The sequence below is a fragment of the Epinephelus fuscoguttatus genome, linkage group LG13 (genome assembly GCF_011397635.1).
Source record: "Epinephelus fuscoguttatus linkage group LG13, E.fuscoguttatus.final_Chr_v1".
NCBI classification, from domain to species: domain Eukaryota; kingdom Metazoa; phylum Chordata; class Actinopteri; order Perciformes; family Serranidae; genus Epinephelus; species Epinephelus fuscoguttatus.
Genome location: NC_064764.1, coordinates 24,494,122 through 24,509,974, shown reverse-complemented (window position 1 = coordinate 24,509,974; position 15,853 = coordinate 24,494,122). Strand labels below are relative to the sequence as shown.

At 40.9% G+C, this 15,853-nt stretch overlaps 1 protein-coding gene across 1 annotated transcript in view; it reads left to right on the top strand.

Annotated features, from left to right (window-relative positions):
* Positions 1–11,245: 11,245 nt before the first annotated feature.
* mid1 (midline 1) overlaps positions 11,246–15,853 on the top strand; it is a 40,827-nt gene continuing 36,219 nt past the window's right edge. Inside the window, exon 1 of the mRNA XM_049593391.1 lies at positions 11,246–11,374. The gene's annotated coding sequence lies outside the window, so the exon portion shown is untranslated. The remainder of the gene's footprint in view (positions 11,375–15,853) is intronic.

Below are 15,853 nucleotides of genomic sequence, written 5' to 3'. Positions count from 1 at the left end.
CTTATAACTTACTTGTAGTTAATTACAAGTACGTCTAAACCAGTGATACTGTGCTTACAGCATACAGGCCAAATCTAGCCCATGATACGGTGCCAGATAGCCCACCAACCATTATCTAATTCACGATGAAAATAAATAGATTTATAATTTTTTGATTGTTTGATTTGTATTTTTTGTACTTTGGAATACACATAAGGTGCCCGAGAGCATCAGAACACCAAACTTGAAGTGCCAGGTTAGGATCCCATGGACCCCTGAACCCCCTGACAGAGTTCCAGATTAATTATTTATATGTTAATTATTAATGTTTGTTTACTAACTGGTCCCTGGACTTCTGCCATTTTACAAAAGCAGCCCCCGAGTAAAGCAAATGTCCCTGATCTGACCTGTAATCCAGAAGACAATGAAACAGTTACCCAAACTGGCCATGAGAGGGAAGCATAAGACCAGGGAATGTTTTCCTATCTCCTCTTCGAGCTGTAATCCTTGAGCACTGTGGCTACACAGTGGGTTCTAATGACTCATTACGCATTGAGCAGCTATTATCTAAGTTTCGGTCCTATTAGACACCTTTCCCCACCATGATAGGGATGCCGGTGATTATGTGTTGTGGATGATGGCTTTTTATATGTTTGTAAAGATCTAATTTTACACTCTTATCTTGTATCGCTATCCTGGAAGAGTGCATTTTCTCTTATCAGCTGCAATCTTGCTTTATGCGAATGAAAATAAGAGATCTGAGCTGAGACAATAACAGTTACATTTACCACTAAATAAACTTTCAAAGTACTGGAATTGCAAGGAGTAAGTATGTCATTATGTGGAAAATGGCTGCCGTTGAAGTCTGGTACAGATTACAGATAGTATATAAAACTCTGGGAACGCATATTTGAGGGTACAGTGGTATATTTAGTTGCCTTAAAGTGATGGAAACTATTGAGATTACTGAAATTGTGTAATTGATGTTATAAATGTGTGTTTTAAAGTGAGTAATCTCATTATGTTGTGACAATAAACGTCCTTGCCCTGATAATAAACTCTTCCCGCGTTTAGCAAAGCCTGGGGATTTCCTCAACACCAAGATTTGTGGTGAAACTTTCTAGGCCATATCTGTCTCCACAGCTGTGTGAGCCAAGCTGCATTTGGCCACCGCACAATCCCATTCTGACGAGACCAAAGAGACAGAACAGGATGTCTGGATGTGTTTTACACAGAATCACAACCGTTTGCCTACACTTTTGCATCTGCACCACAAATGTAGCCTTAACACTATTCCATTCAATGTCCTAACCACTAACAGGCCGTGCACGGGGAAAAAAAACAGCCCGGAGATGCTTTTTCTCTTTCGTCTTCTTCATTTGTGACCTGCCTCCCCAAAGCAAACAATCCAGATCAAATATTTAATTTCACATCTTATCTTTGCAGCACTGATGGATGTAAGTTGATCCTCTGGCAGAAAGCTGCAACTGCTCCCAACAGGGGGTCCATCCTGTCTGAGTCCGCTCACTGGCATCAGGAGCAGCTGCGGGGAGGACAGAGGAAGGTCACAACCAAAACGAGGCTGAATGTCCAGAAACAAGAGAGCCCTGCCCCTGGTGTTTCAAGGTCGAGATGGATACACAAATCTCCACAAAGGAAAAATATAGAGCTCAGTGGAGCTTATTAAGGTGTTGGTTATGGCTCAAAACACAGTGAAGTCAAACAAAGCCTCGGTTAGGACTATCTGTTTATTTTTCAGGACTATTTGAATAAGAATTTCACTTCTGGAAAGTCTTTCCATAAAGCTCTTTTGAAATTGGTGCTTACATGACCAGAGAAAACAGAAGAAAGGGGTTGTGGCATTTTCTTTTGCTCAGGAGGAAGAAAACCTACAGGCCTACCAGAATGCATTGCACGGTGTAATGTGATGTGATCTAATTTGAGCTTGGCTGTTTTTCTACAAGAAACAATATGGCAGCTGGCTGGTGATAAACAATCTCAAATTTTAGCAAAACTGTAAGCTAAAATATGTTTCTGAAAACATATAAGATAAGCAACAAGAGTCTCGCTTCATATTTGATCAGCACTGCTTAGTTTTATCAGTTTGATCTCAGTTTTTTCAGCCTTCATTTTTACAATACAGGAAGCAGTATGGCATCCACTTCCTGTTCACAAACTCTTGCATTACAAATAAACAGTGCACTAAAATATTAAGCAAGAAATGGGCAATGCAGTAACAGATCAGCACTGCCTAGTTTTACACACTGATCAAAGTTTGGTCTGAGTTTAAGAGACACATAGACAGGGGTCGGGGTCTTGATCTGCTATTCAGTGGATGTCCTTAAACAGATACAGCTTCGGAGGCAGGACCCCGTTGATTCCTATAAAAGTTGCTCAGTGGTGCATGAAGCCAAAAAAGCTCCGCTGAATGAAAACACCCAGATGATCTGCGCTATTTTTTTTGCATCATTAGACCCACAGAGTAGCGCTACTTTTTCTAGCCCAGCTGGCAACTTACAATTTAGCGCTCCACTATCTTGAATGGTGAAAAAAATAATTCAGTCTTGCAGCTCTTCTAGACTTCCCAAATGTTACAGGACTGAGTGGATTCAGAAGGAGTCATTTGATGGGGGTTGTGACGCTCAGAAAGTTGTATCTACTGATTCACAGATGTCTCTTTCCCACTGTAAGTCTATGGGGAAAGGTTTTTCTGGGTCCAGTGGCATCGTATGACAGATTTGGGAGTTGTAATACTACTGTTTGGTGACTACAGAAATTGGCTTCAAAGCTTGTAACACTTCTGGGGGCCTGGTGGAGATGTGCTGACCATCTTTATATACAGTTTAGGTGGTGGCGGGCACATAAAAATCTGCAAGTAAGATCTCTAGTTTGAGCAAAAGCCCTAGAGCCAGCAAGAGAGAGATGAGCAGGGAGGTCTGGGCACTGGTAAGATGGAGGGAAGTTCACCGAAGTTTATTTACACATACTACTTGCCTTGTTATGATACAAAGCTGGTAGTATTCTTTTAATGCTGCTTTGTACTAAATGCTTTTCAGTAATTTTCTTTGAACTGAACTTTATAACACGATGAAGGAGTGTGCCTTTTAATCAAACACAATTCTTGCCATCAATCACTGCTGCATCAAATTTAAGTTAATGTGCTGCATTTACATTTTAAAATGTTGAAACAAGACGCTATTCTGTGCTGATTTATGATTCCACTTGTCCCCCATTGTGTCTGAAAATGTACTACTGAAGCCTTTAGTAGTGAAGGACAGCATAGGGCAACGACAGTATGTGACAGTAATGAGTCAACACAATGTCCATCATGCCACTAATGGAAAAATGTGCAACACAATAGTCAGCAGACTGTTAATGAATGCAAGAGTGACACAGGACCAAAATGTCAATAACCGTGGCTTATAGGAGTCATGGTCATGACTGGGTAATGAAGTTTATTTCAAGAAAAAAGTAATGTTCAAGATTAAAGGATTAGTGGTGATTGCATTAAGCCTCTCGGCTTAGTCCAGTTCAACACTTTATGAACAAAATGAGAAGTTTTAGATACCGAGTGTTTCGCTGATAAGACAAGTTTAAGCAAGTTGGTGCAATTTTTGACTGGATTTGCATTCCGAGCAACACTTCCCCTCTCGTCTTCAGAGGGGGGCGTTTGAAGTAGCGCTTTCTAGTTAGATTTCTTTAATTTTTAATTTAATTTCAAGGCTTTCCGAATCGATTTATTTATATCTGTTTGCAGATTACCAGGCCAGTATACTGAGAAACATTTGCTCCTCTTGCTTGTTTTCTATCTCAGTGAAGCAACACCAGAGCTGCCCCGAAAGCTCATTTCATTTACCCCATCTGCTCTGCCTCATGCTCCAATTGGGATAAATTTGATAAATATTTCTCATTTTGGGACAAGGCGCACATTGTACCCCAAAACACATTAAACATGTTGAACTCGTTCATTTTGATGTTTGTCTGCAGTGTACACGTAAGCTATGAGACACAGAACGTTAGTGGGTGCACATGTGGTTGTGCTGTCCTAAATACACCGTGGCTTTCGGTGCGATTATTGCCAGAAATGTTTTCCCCCCTCTCTCCTTGAGTCCACACAATACAGCGCAGCAATTCAGTTGGGATGCAGGGTGTGTATCGGAGGGGGACAGGGGATCAAGTTGGGTCAACTTTAATGTGTCAGTTCTTTGGCAGGCCGGGCTGTGAATGATTCGCTGTTTAACTTGTGTTAGCAGCACACTTCAGGGCCGTCAGCCACCAGAAGGGAGTTTTCAACAGGCACTTTGGTTCAGCCTTCAAACTTGCGCAACAAACAGAGAATTATGTGGCTGAAAAAATGACTCCCAACACCAGGAATTAAAGAATCCAGATGTTTTCCTCTAAAGCTCGCTGATATCAAGCCTGTTTTATGGGACAGCTATGAACACATACCGATTCTATCTGATATCATCGTTATCTTTTTTATCTAGCAGTCACTTAGCATATTAGATATCTGTGAAGTATGTGTTATCTGTTGTGTTTGGATTACAGTGTGCCCATCTTGCAGCTGATAAGACAAAGCACCATCACTTGAAATGAGTTTCATATTACAGGACATATCAGACAAAAGGGTGGAGGCAAATAACATAAATATAAATGCCTGTGCTGCTCTCTGTTCTGTTTATATATTTTCTAGCAAAATACAAGCGATCGTTACCAGAAAATATTCAAGTTCTTGGAGGGAAACTCGGCTTGCTGTAGGCTACACATGTTAAAATTCCATGTAATTCCCCTATGTGCTCTGGTTGCAAGAGAAGCTGCTGCTCAGAAGACACATAGCATTAAATCAAGCCTCAGACATATAATCATGTTTTTTGTGCTTCAAAGAAAGTGCCAGCAGTTAATAATTAAGCAGAGGATCGACCTGGGTAATTATCCCGGAGCAACTTCAAAAATGAAACAGTTTTAAGACTTAAGATGCAAACACACAAACACTTTGGCAATATGGCTGCGTTCCCGTGAGAGTAGAAAAGACTTTAATCAGCACCTGTAAGATTTCACACTATTGTCCTGATGGAGACAGCAAGCAGCAGTGCAGGATCTCTCTCTAAACCTTTTACCCACTGTGTCCTCCAGTTTTCTGCCGGCGCATTTTTCTTTCTAGCTGTCTTGGTTTTGACCTTTTGGTTTTATGTTTTCGGAAACAAGCTGATTTAGCAGATTCCCATAAGGTGCTGTGTCATACTTGACATTTTTTTCAGTCTCTTTGGTTTTTATCATGCTTTACTTACCCCACACTTTCCACACTACAAACACATATGATACAGACATGCATTGGACTGATATGAAGCTCATTAAGGAGAAATATGGCTCTGTTTACAGCCAGCAATCGTGATCGAATCTCAAGTTGAAAGCTCTAATTACAGGTGTCAGTGCACCCAAAGTGTCCCTAATGCATCTTGAGATCTGATCATTCGGAGCATATTCGGAAGTGGTCTGGGCCACATATGGCCACATTCTTTCAGCAGTGTGTAAGCTCATGTGTCCTGTGCTGCACCAAAGCACCGCTTACTCAACTGCTGGCCAGCCAGTGTTGGGGAGCAGCAAACTACACTAATACACTACTAATTAAACTAGTAGTTTAACTACATTTTGCAGTAGCCTGCTGGTCGTTCAACTACATTCATGTTTGCATACTGATTTAAGTCATTATGCGTTGTTGTTTTTTTTTTTTTTTTTTGCCATTTTTGTTTAGTTAACTACTGAAACTACAAACATATTTGGGCCATGAAAAATGAATGATTTTCTTTTTTTTCCCCAAAGGCAGCCTTGCTGTACTTGAAGTAGTGCTTTCAAAGTTGCTTCCCCATCTCTGAGTTCTCTGTCCGCCCGTACCATCAGTGCAGCCATGCCTTCTTCAGAAATGATGCACGTGTGTAGAGTGAGTAAATAAGATGGGATCATAAGTGGTCACCCGAGACATGTGTTACTGTAAAAATGTATATTACTCATTACTAATTACTCTTTCAAAAGTAATATTATTACTTTACTTATTACCTATCACCAACAGCAATTGGTGACACTACTCATTATATCAGTTTTCCATTGCATCCTACAAAATTCGTAATTGTGAATCTCCTCAAAATTCAGACCTCTCATGAGTGCCTGTGTGTGAATGTCAGGGTTATTACCGTGAAGCTAAAGCTAGATAACTTGCATTTTTTACTTTCTACCTGTGGTCATCTGTTGCTTGATACTGGTACTTCCCTGAGGCTCTGTCTCAAATACTGAAAGTCAATATGTGGAGCAACATTTCATCCAGCCACAAGGGTCATTAGCTCTTTGTAGCCTGTAGCTGTCCACGATTTGAATCCACTTTTGGTTGTTTAGCCAGTGTAAGGCTACAGCCAACCTCCACGGCCACTGAGAGGTCACCTTTGGTCACATCATGTACGTGTTTCCATCTTCCAAACTAGCTAGCTGCTTTGTGATGTGCATGTGCAGCGCCACTGATGTGGCTGTGCTATTTCAGGTCATTAGTAGGGTGATAACAAAAGTAAAGTTGTAACAAGTTGTTTGGTTTTGGGGTAACAACACTGCCCAACACTGCTGGAGATACATCCTTATTCCAGGTGTGAACAGACACACTTAGAGCTGTGCGCTTGTGATCAATCACCCAAGATGCGTGTTGATACCAGGTGTAAATAGAGGCTTAGAAACACAATAGAAACCATTTAGTTCAAGTGATCTTAACTTTGTCAGCATGCTCATATACACTGTGGTTTCTCACATGTAGCCTATGTAAGTCACTGTATATCCCTCTGACTCCTTTATGTCAGAACACACTGACAACACAAAAAACATTCATGCTTTTAAAAGACAATGAAGAGCAATTGAACTTGTCGTTGGAATTAATTGAACGGTAGCTCAACAGTTTGAAGGGGAAACCAAAGACAGTCAAAACCAAGCATTAGATTTTAGTTTTAAATTTAATTCTGGAGTAATAATCAACCATCCAATTTAAAAAAAATGAATAGAAGTTCATTCCAGGTTTAAGGAGCACAGGATTTAAAAGCTGTCTTTTACTTTTATCAAGTGTAAGCTATTAATGAACATTGACTTTCCAGTGTAACAGAGGGTTCAAGTATCAAGGCAACTTATTAATACAAAAACACATACCTCTTTTTACAGAGAAGGTCAAACTGGAGAGCAAAGCGGCAAACATTGAGACTGAGCACAGCATCAAAGGGACTTCGCATAAATAATCACGAATCACAAAGTGTTTTGGTTTATTGATTTCATCATTATTTGAATTTGAATGGAAATCCTCATTGCATTTCTGGCACCGAAAGCATGAAATTAATTTTAACAGAATTGAGCGCATGCTTCAGATTTATAAGTGGCTTGTGAATAGTGCTGTGGCCTTCTGGGATCTTTCCAAAGCTTTCTTTCTGTCTTTTTGTTCCCAGAAGGCCAAAGTGGATGCTGACAGTCTTCTCTGTAGTCGCGGCAGCACATTTGTTGTGATCTTCAAAGCAAATGAACAGAAAATGTTCCATTGTTCCAACAATCTTGGCAGCGACAGCCTCAATTCTGTGTGTTATCTGGATAAAACAAAATGTCATATGCGAAGAAGAGATGCACAACACTGTTTGTATCTGCCTATATTGCCCTTATCTAATATTATTTCATTAGAAAAAATATTTCTCATAATTACTTTATACTTTTTAGACTCTTGGTCCAGGATTTTACGCTGTATATTGACAGTAAATATGCCAAATCTGTGCACACCCAAACTTTCAGTCTAACTGATGAGACGTCTGCCGCCTGAGCTTGATGTTGGGGGTTAGCTTGGCTGGAAATTTGCTGAAGTCATCAAACTCCATGTAGTCAAATGAATCATGCAGTAAAGGTGTAATCATCCCGCCATAACAGGTGTGTAAAAAAGTCCCTCTAATCCCTAACTTTCCCCCCCCTTCCTGATATGAAGTCATAGCCCAGCATCTTGAAAGCCGAGGCAAACTGGCTCTGAATAAAAAAAGAGCGGCTGCATGCGGATGCCACCTTTTCCCTTGAATAATTTAGACTGTACGAAGGCTCAAAATACAATCCAAACTACTCCTGAAGTAGATGAATGAAACATGAATCAAGGGAAAAAAGAAGTGAGTTTGACATTTAATAGAGGTTGGAATCCAAATAGAGACATGGCAGTTATGTGGGAAATGTTTTAACTATTCGGCAATCACAGGGTCTAGCGACCTTAACAACCAAATAAGCCATTTTTGGCTGAGAAAAAATGTTTGAGCTTTGTTTTGGAAGGTAACTTAATAACCCTATCAAACCTAATAAGTCTAAAGTAGGCTTTTAATGATAATTCGATACTTTAACTTCGTGGCATTGATGGTTCAAGCAAATGAATCTATCCACACACTTTTAAATTCTCTAGTTTTCTCTGAGACTTGTCCTTCTTTGGATTTGGAATCTATAACTAGCCTAGCTAATGGGTTTTAAGACTAGCCACTGATATTATGGCTCAGCAAAATTTATACGAAAAGGCGCCCGGCCATAGAGGTATGATGCAGATTTTAGTTCAATCAGGAGAGACGGAAGAATGAAGTTAAGATAATATTTAATACAGAATATGAGCACATGGATTAACAGATGATTTGCGCTGATTAAGATTTAATATAATTCTTTGCCGCTTGGACAATAGAGGGAGATATTTGTGATCAAGGGACATCTGAGCGGCAGCAGGATAAATCCCCCCATGGAGTCCAGACACTGGTGTTGGAGGTGGCTGATGACTCTTGAGGCTGATGGCTGATGAGGCATACGAGGCTGATGAATCTGGGTGGAAATAGGGGGGTGGATGGCACGCATGACTACAGCAGAGAACGAATCATATTTACAATAAGGAGCAGTAAGATGACAGACTGACAGAGAGGGTGTGTCACTGTGCTGTTGGTTGATTGTGAATCAGCCGATGACTCAGTGGACAGACCCAGACCATGACACCTTGAAATAGTGAGTGAGCATAGGTGCGTGGAGTGAATGCTCGGCTATCAGTACACCCCCAACACTGAGGTAATGCTGACAGAAAGTGCAACACTATTTAAGGGTTTAGTTTCTCGATAAGTGGTTTTCAGCCTGGAATTTAGCTGCCTTGTATTTAGACATCTGCCATAATTGCTACCAGCGCGGTTCACTCTGCTTTGTCCCCAGTGATAAGTTTTAAGGCTTCTGCCACACACAGCAAAACATTGACTACATTCAAAAGGATTTCTGTGCTTCGACTGGGGCGAACAAGGTGAGAGGCACTTGAACCTGTCTGTGATCTGTTCACCTCGTGGAGAACTTCTCATGAAGTGGTGAAGTGTATTTTGCTTTAGCTCACAATGTTGGACTCTAAGCTCACCTGCACACCTTCGGCAGCATTCTTTCTGGATCCACACACCAGACTAACACTCAAGTGATGGTCAGGGACATCACAAATTGAACACATGAGACCACATTGTGTAGCAGTTCAATAAAAAGTTCACATTTGATGTTCACTTGTTCAGTTACCTGATTTAATATAATAAAATCACCTGCTTTCATGAAATATATATATAATCAGAGATGACTTCTGGCTGTGCAGAGCAGGTGTTTATTCAGTGTAGGCAACATCCTTTGTAGGAAGTTTTCCCAAGAGCTTTGGCACTTGATGTATGGGTTCATCGGGTGCCTCCTTCAGTATTCTTTTTTATGCCTCCTCACTGGTGACAGCAGTGGCTTGAGGCAACATGTTTTCAAGTTGTTGGCATGTCCGTGACTCTTGTGAGTGAGATATATCAAGAATGCCTAAAGGAAATTTCTCCAAATTTGGCACAAATGTCCACCCTGATTCAACAATGAACGAATTAGATTTTGGTAGTCAAAGATCAAGGTTATTGTGACCTTTGTTTGCAATAATTCAAGAATGCATACGCTAATTATGTGTCTAAAATGATGAAGTGATGACATTTTATATCCTAAAGGTCAAAGGTCGACTTCCCTATGACATTATAATGTCTTGCAAAAAAAATTCACACTATAACTGAGGAACAGAGGGAGAAACATTTGGTCAGATACCAGTTAGTGACACTAATCTTGGCTGTCCACTTTGAGACTGTACTAATCTTCTGTGCGGCCGGGTTGAAGATGTGTGTGAAGCATCCACGTTTTAGAATTTGTAGCTTCTTTGCAGCAGCCTCCATATTTGAAGAATTGTCAGCTGTCATGGCTACATATGAGTCTGGACAGACATGGATGTAAACTGCAATGTGACTCATTGGCAGAGGCAGTCAACCACAAGGCACTGATTCTAGTTTTAAATGAAGTGGCGTTTGTTAATTTCTGATTCATTTTCCAGGTTCGTTATGACTGTGTGTCCCCAAATATTGCTCGGCCAGACCCGATCTCACAAGGATTTTCTCCAGCAGTTTTTTGACGTGTTCACCATAGTATCCTCACAGCACAGGTTTTGTTACATGTAGACATTACAAATGTTCATACTCAGTGATTTGATTTCATTAGGAGTTGAAAAGGGGAAATTCCTCACTGTAAGGTTAGGCCTTGCTGAAATTCTTGCTAACCTTGACTTTTTTCTCTCACTTGAGGGATGTACACCCAATTCCTCAAATATGATCTCATTATTGCAAGTGTGGAATTGTGTTTTCAGACTGACTCATCTATCTCACAGGATGAATTCTCATTAGGGTGGAGAAAACCAATTCTCTCTTGCTTAATAGCGAGTTTTTTCCCCCCCTTTGCTGCTTTCTGCCTGCTGGCTGCTGTGGATCCTTTTGCCTGAGCCTCCTTTCTCTCCGCTTGGTAACTCGATGGAGCCGCCTGCAGTGACCAAGAAAAGCCCTTTATCCCTATTATCTGACGCTGACTTACAGTATATCAGAACCAGGTCCAGACACACACTCTTTCACCAGTATTTTCTGTCTCTAACCTGCAGAAAATCCAGAAAGCTACTCATTACCAGTATGGCAGTGCCAGTGATACTGGTGCAAGAAAATTTCACAACTTTTTGTCTGCTTTTTATGCTAATGCACGGAGATAATGAATGTCTTGCTTTATTGTTCCACTCAATGCCAGCCTGTGCAAGGGTTAAGTACTCTTCTCGGGAGATTTCCATGCTCCTGTGTGAACCTGTAGAACAGATGAGAAGCAGCGTGTATGTCAGTGAGGTATGTGTGAGTACACACCCCAACGAAGGGGAGTGTACGTGCAGACAGAACACCTTCAACCTCCTGTCTCCTGTCTGTTTTACCTCAGGGGAAGTACCAGCTGCCTAAAAGTCATACTCTGTATTAGCCTAGTATCTATTCACCAGGGAGAGACTCATACCGTCGCAGCCATGGGGAAGCAGGTAAGATCTGATAAAAAAAAACGCTTAGTGGCATCGGGTTAAGGCAGTTTAATGAGGGCTAGGTTGTAAATTTTGTCTCTGCTGCCCAGAGTAGCAATGCTAATCATATCAGACTGAGCAGTGGGGCACTTGAGGGAAGTACCAGCACTTTTGTGTTGAGTCAGAAAAACCGATGGCCTGAGTCTTTCTGCGTAAAGTCTCTGCTATATTCCTCTTGCAGTAGATGTAAAATAATTTACAGCATTGCACATCAATCACTGCACGTTATCTCTAAAACTTGGATGCTGATTTCTCCCATGTGAATCAACACACTGCGGTCTGCACAGTCAGGAATATATTAGACACACACATGCATGGATGCCCAAGAGTGAACAACCAGGTTTGCGCGAGAGAAAAAACACTGCTTATGTGTTTCTCAATAAGAATTCTAATTTAGAGGTCAGCCGGATAAAAACAAGTTCAGTCTTGTGTGCACATGCATCACATCTGCTGACAGTTGAAAACACTGATATCAGCTCCCTCATAAAACAACTGCTGGCAAATTACTGAACTGGCAAAAATAAATGTAACATTTCCTGTGCACAGGGAAGGATTTGTTATCTTGCTTTTGTCGTCCAAGATTTTTCAGTTTCATGTATTTTCACAAGAAAGCTTATGGTTTTTCAACTTTTGTTTTGGTGAGAGCTGAAGCAATGGCATGTTGTTCTAAGAGAGAACAGAATGCGTAATTGTGCCAAATAACTGTGGATAGGGAACTCTGGTGAATTCATTTTGGTTTTCAGTACTTCCCCCTCATGCAAGCATCTGGTTCTGCTATTGCTTTTGAAACGCCCTCCTTCCCTCTGTTTTAAGAGAGTCAAAATAAAGCATTCTTTCTTCGTATCAATCTCTTGTGCCTTTGGTATTGAACTCATCCAAGAATCCTTTTTTCGGATCACGAAGCGAAAGACAGCTCATTTCGAGTGTACTATTATTTCCTTCAGTGCTTCGAATGTGTGGTGATCTATCTTTCACATCTTGCACTCGCTCCCATTACAAAGCTCTGCTTCTTCGATCTTTATGCCAGATGATAAACAAAACTGTCTCCGTCAGGTCAGCAGTGCCAGCTCCACCAGCAGCTGTGAGTTCTCTGGGCCTGCTTGTTGTGACAGGGAGGGAGCCAATGCTGGTTCGGTCTCATTGTCAGAGCCAATGAGTGTGGATGGAAATAGGGTACTTGTATATGAGTGCGTGTGTGTGTGTGTGGACTCACTGCCTCAAGAATATTCTTTTATCAGCGATACCACTGCGGGAAAAGTAAATGTTTAATCCATTTTTAAACTCCGGAGAATGTGCGTCACGGGCCAAGATATGAGGAATGTGTCCCAGTCTGTCTTGAAGGAATGTTTTGTTGACATGTAGATGAAGTGAGGCTATTTAGTAGGGCCACGCTGAGCCAAGGCTCACAGCACAGGCAAAAATCTGATCACTCTGACTACCTCTTAACCTGAAGAGCATTTGTAAGACAGCAGAGACAGACCTCTTGAATTCATCAGGCTTAAACACTTGCTATCAGTGATAGTGCTAACTGCAACAGTGACAACACTTGCAAAATTGTCCTCTCCTGTGCAGATAGCGTTTTGAAAGCATCTCTTGGCCCGGATGCAGCTGACCCAAATCCGAACAGCTGGGCTTCTGCCTTTGGCTCTGACTGTCTCATTGGACACATGAACACGGCACAGCACAGCAGATGTTCAAACCTCCTTCAGCATTTCTTGGTGTAGGAGTGTATTGTGTAGTGACTCAGTCCCTCTGACTGCAGGATGACAGCACAGTTGTTAAAGTAAAGCTTTATATGTCCTATATAAGATTAGCAGTGTTTTTAAAGGCGTAGTGTATAGGATTTACGGCCATATATTGGAAGAAATGGAATAATAAGTATGTTTTCTTTAGTGCATAATCACCTGAAAATAAGAATTGTTGTGTTTTTGTACCTTAAAATGAGCCGTTTATCTATGTAAGGAATGGGTCATCGTCTATGGAGTCCGCCATGTTGCACTGCTGCCTAGAACACACAAATCAGTCATTGGCTCTAGAAAGGGCCATTCATGTTTTCTGATCTTGCAACAAGAGCATTGGAAAACACAGTTTTGTGTTTTGTCAGTGTTTTTAGTTTAAATTAACAAGACTGTTTGTTTCAGAGAGGAACAGACCTCTGCAAATAATTGAGCTTTTGGTAAAATTCTTCTGAACGTCTGAACTTAAGCAGGATTTATACCTGTGCATCAGCTCTATGCAGAGGCTACGCCGTAGCCTATGTATGTAACCTATGCAGCTGTGAGCATTTATACTTGTGCGGTGGTGTGTCTGTGTCACTCTGCAGTTACACCTCCAAAACACTAGTTGGCGGTGGGGTTTCTGTGAAGTGCTGTAAGATTTAGTTCAAAACACACCCAAAACACACATTAAACATGGCTTAATAGAGACAATTTCAAACACAAGTACACAAATCGGCTTCACTATAACTCGCAGCATTCACAGACAAAGCATTTGTCTTTGTCTGGACACATTTTCCCCACAAATACAACGTGCTAATGTTTTTAGCACAAGCCTTCGGCATTTTACATTGTATTAATTAGCCTAGTGGCTAGCAGACTTTTCCTCTACTCATATGAAGCCAGGGACAACAGCAACATTTGACAAAGGTAACGTTACAAAATTTGGCTCCATTACAACTGACAAGGTTCACCGACAAAACAACTGTCTTAAGGTCCATTTATGCTCCACATTAAATACGGATATGGACGGAGCCTTCTGTCCGTGCTCACCCACCGGAAACCGTGGGGGCAGTGTTGCTGTCACTCCCCGATATGTAGCTCTAGTGAGACATGAAGAAGAAATAACAATGGCGGTTATTGAATGTCCCGGCGGACATCCTAAAGTACTAGAAATGATGTTTGTTGTCATTTTCTCCCATCAGCAGTACTAGAGACTTTGTCTTTTATGCAAGAGGTACATTATCAATTTCTCCTCCAGAGACACCATGTTTGTTTTTGAGTTTGTTGTTGTCATAAACTTTTGACTCTGGGCCGCCCCCTGGTGGATATATTGGTTAACATCCATGCCAATGTAAAGGACGCATGGAAGTATGTGGGCAGTGATGGTAACATCGTTTGAAACGGATGTATACATTTTTGTACTTAAAGGGAGCATAAATGGGCCTTTATACTAAGCACATTTCCAAACAAATACAACATGCTAACATTATTAGCACAAGACTATGGCATTTTACATTGTATAAATTAGCTTTGTATTGAGCAGAGATTTCCTCTACTCATATGAAGCCAGGATAAATTACACACAAGACTTGAAATGCTATTTTTGTGGAGGCTTTACTGTCCCCACAATTTATTGTATGCTTATCTGACAGACATGGTTTCAGCTTACAAAAGTAGGCAGGAGGTCTGCATCGCTGCGACGTGGAGTTGTAATTTGACATAGAAGTATAAATCCCCCTTAGTTATCAGATAAAATAGGTGAACACATATTAGCAGGTGCTGGGCTAGTGGCCCATCTGTGATGTATCCAACAATACAGGAGTGACACTGATTTGTAACATGAAACTGTTTTATTTTGAGTTTTTACCATAGACTGTATGGTTTTTACTAGTTGTAATCACTTGGTCTGTTTGTTTTGGAGAGGAAGATAATTTAGCTCCCGGTAAAAACCTCCTGAACAATGAACACTTTCGTAATTCTCACTGGGGAAGTTTCAGCTGTAAGGAATCCTCACCACTAGATGCCACTTAATCCCCCTAAATCTTACACACTGTCCCTTTAAACGCTAGTGCTACCTGTAAAAAAAAAAAAAAAAAAAGACTATATATTTGGGATATTGGGGTTTGGGGTTTAGGTTTGTAGATGGTAGATGGGAGAATGATCGAGTGCTTCACTTGCACCGTCTCTGATAAGATAAGTCCAGTGTTGTTGATGAAGGTAGATTCTTGATAAAGACGTGTCACTAGTTTTCTCCAGTAGATTCCTCAGAAGCTGGAAGCAATTACAGACTTCTCCAAGCAGCAAAGAATGTAGCAGGCGTTCACCGCACCCTTTCAGAGGGATTCATTTTTTCAGGAAAAAAATAAAAGCCAAGACTTTCAGGCAACAGGGCTGTGGTGTGGACTAAACATAACACATGACCTTACTTTCCCAAAAGCTCCTTCACTGTTTGATTTCAATGGGAAAACACCAGACAGGGCAGTATTTCATTGTCTTGCTTTTAACCACATAGTATAACTGTTTTTCTTGGTGGCTAATGTTTTAAAGTTTCCTTTGGCCTTTTTTTTCTCCCTTGAAGTTTTGTGAAAATCTTTATATTGTAACTTTATTTTTGTTCAGTTAAAGGAGGTAGTAAAGCGGTACTATAACTGTGACGGTGTGAAGCAAATAGTTAATTGCCAAGCATGTGTCTTTAAAGGGACAGTTCACCCCAAAATCAAAA